Consider the following 3142-nt stretch of genomic DNA (forward strand, 5'->3'; position numbering starts at 1 on the left):
CCTCAGAAAACATTTTCCCAGTCAAACACAAACAAGTGCATAAACAGTAAAACAAGTCGAATGCGTCGACACCTAAAGCTTTAACTATAGTTCAGTGAGTAGCCCTCACCTGCAGTTCTTCTAGGGTTATCCTCGAACGTTCCTTCACACTCCACGCCTTGTTCTTCGGGAAATTCCTCAAATGAACCTTAGAGCAAAAACCACAGAATTCCATCAAAATCAGTCAGAAACTCAGCAATCAATACTCACTAAGGTTACGCGAAGTAGCATATACTCCGAGGTACGATAATCTAACACGAAAGGACAAGTTTTCGAAAAAGAAATTTTCTTCCTCCCCTTGGATAGCTCACGGCCACACATCACAATTGTGTGTGTCGATTTTTCTTCGATCAAACTTGGTTCCTAGGTTATCATTAGTCGTAACTAAGGCGAATCTAAACTCGGAAAAATTATCGGATCGAAAACTGTCGCAGGGGTATTTTGGTCAGTACTTTTAGCTCAGAATTTCAAAATTGGAATTTCGAAAAACAAATTGGATGGGGACGTCACCAACGACGTTTATGACAACTAATCCTACTAGTGTAAGGCCCTAAGTTCAACTTGGAACAAATTTTATGGAAGTTCGAATAAAATTGAAGTTTTAGTTAATGTTTGATAGCTGGCAGATTAGAACTGTCAACTTGGGTGAATTTTTAGAGGGTCTTAACAACTTCATTTGGGAAAACTTCCTTCATGAGAGTTGTAGCCCTTTAAGTCTAGAAAATTCTCGAAGTGGAATCGGGTCATTCCGACCTCTGTAGCTCGAGATATCATCGGTTTAGTGACGATGGTCCTGGCTGTACAGTACCAGCGGATTTAATTGATTTGTTTCCTTTCAATTCCGAGTTTGATCGTGATATTACTAAAAAGGGCTGAGGGTTTTGATTAGTTTCAGACCTGAGTAAGTTCTTAAGTGATGGGGTCAAGGGTTTTGACTTGGGTCGGGCTTGAAGGAAAACAAACCCTAGCCCAAGAGAGGGAGAGAGGGGACGCGGGCTATGTAGGGTTTTGGGGGGGGAAAGGGGTTTCTTTTCACACTATTCTGAAGAAAGAAACCTGGTGCACTTCTGAAACACGTAAAACAGAGGAGAAAGAGTGAGAGAAACTTTCCCCTTGCACCCTAGCCGTCACCGTCCCAAGCCCCACCACCGTCGACGTGTTCGCACAAGAGGGAGAAGGAGTTCGCGAGCGAGAGGGAGAGAGGAAGGTCACGCGGGGGAGAAGAGGAGAGAAACCAGAACCTTGCTCTTCAATTTCATCTTTTCTTCAAGCCTAAGGACAAAGGTAAGGGCTGGTCCTAGGATTGGGTAGATTGCCTAGGGTATTTGCCATGTTTTACTATGAGAAAAGCCATGAACATGATTGCTTTTGCAAGAGTTTTGTGTTCATGATGCTTGCTGTTTTTTTCTGCCTTGAGATCTTGATGTTTTGCTTCTGATTTGAGATGAAATGTTGATGCCATGATTCTCCATTAATCATCACTACAACTACCGTTTCTTCTATGACTTTGCTTGATTAAAATGATTGAAGATTTATATGCTTAGATCTGCCTTTTGTGCTAGAATTGATGGTTATCTTGGTTCTGGAAATTTAAGCATGATATATGATATATGATATGTGGTTCTTGCTGCTGGAATATGGTTTAAAACTCTGGGACTTGAATGGTTGAAAAATTAATTTGAAGGCAAAAGTATCTCTGCCAGTTTCCTGTACTGGACAGCGAGTTTTGGAGCTTAATATCACCTAATTCGGGGTCTCAAATGAAAAAGGGATAAACTGGAAAATTGTAGATTTTCGAATTGGCTTTCTATGCATATAAAGAACATAATTTTTGGTCTAGTAATGAGGTCTGGAGGTCGATCTTAGTGACTGTTGCACCTGCTTTTCTTCCTGTACCGGACAGCAAGCTTTAAGGCCTAATATCACCTAATTCTGGATCTCAAATGGAAAAGTGATAAACTATAAAAGTGTAGAGTTTCGAATTATATTTCCAGTCATGTATCATGTGAATTTTGTGGCTAAGTATTGCGGTCTGTAGACCAGTTTTAGTACACGCTGCACCTGTTGTCCAAAAACACTAAATTTGAGAAATTGTTGGAAATGTTAGTAACATGTGATTAGGGGCCTTTGTGAGATTTTTATATGATGATATCTGTAAACTGAGCCTCTGGAATTTGTAAATAATTTGTGAATTTGGGAGGCCCTGATTATTTCTATGCTTTGCATGAAGTTTAGTTGTGACTTGTTTAGGAGGTCGCTCACCCAGTTGTAATTCCTCCTAGTGTGGCTGTTATTTCTTGACGTTGTAATCTGATACGATATTAACTCATAAGACTCTAGGATTGACATTAGAGCCTTAAACACCAAGAGAATGAATTTATAACTCGCTTGCAAGTAAATGTGATAAAACGGTCATAGGTCTAGTGAGACTATGGACCATGAGAACGATGGAACCTTGCACGCGAGGGAGTTATTTGGGTTGACTGCGGTCTCCCGTGAACCTTGTGGGGCGGTGTGGCTTCACGTGATTTGGTTGACTGCGGTCACCGTGAACTTTTGTGGATCATTGCGGCTCCACGTGATTTGGTTGACTGCGGTCACCGTGATAACCGTGCCTCTGCGGAAGCACGAAGATGGCCATGGAAGTTTTGGTGGGTTGTGTGAAGTGAGATTCCGTTAGTAACTGACTCCTTCCCATAAAAGACATATAATGTACTTATATTATATATGTTGTTGTTGATTTTGTCATTATCATTCTTTTTGTTGGACCTGACCCTGCTTGTTTGCTATGTGTTTATTTGGGGGGGGGGGGGGGTAGATGGTCGGGAAGATAATGGCGATGACTCATTCTTGGGAGTTGATGCTACGTGACGTGCCAATACCGGAGGACGACTACACTTCAGAGGAAGAGGCTAAGGAATAGGGTTTGGGTTGAGAGTCTTTTGTTTTCTGTTGGGGTTGAGAGTTTCCGAAGTGTTGGTATCGAACAATTTTATTGCTTAAATTCGAATGAACAAGTTTTGATGTAATCTTTATTTTCATTCAGGCCTTTGATTCGTACTCTTTACAGTTGGTTATTTAAAAAGTTTTACGATGTTGGTTA

At 41.0% G+C, this 3142-nt stretch overlaps 1 long non-coding RNA gene across 1 annotated transcript; it reads left to right on the plus strand.

Annotated features, from left to right (window-relative positions):
* The first annotated feature begins 947 nt into the window (after positions 1-947).
* LOC130735433 (uncharacterized) lies at positions 948-3142 on the plus strand. Its single transcript, XR_009018448.1, has 2 exons — positions 948-1323; positions 2858-3142. It is a non-coding gene; the product is annotated as an uncharacterized LOC130735433 (long non-coding RNA).

The sequence above is a fragment of the Lotus japonicus genome, chromosome 2 (genome assembly GCF_012489685.1).
Source record: "Lotus japonicus ecotype B-129 chromosome 2, LjGifu_v1.2".
NCBI classification, from domain to species: domain Eukaryota; kingdom Viridiplantae; phylum Streptophyta; class Magnoliopsida; order Fabales; family Fabaceae; genus Lotus; species Lotus japonicus.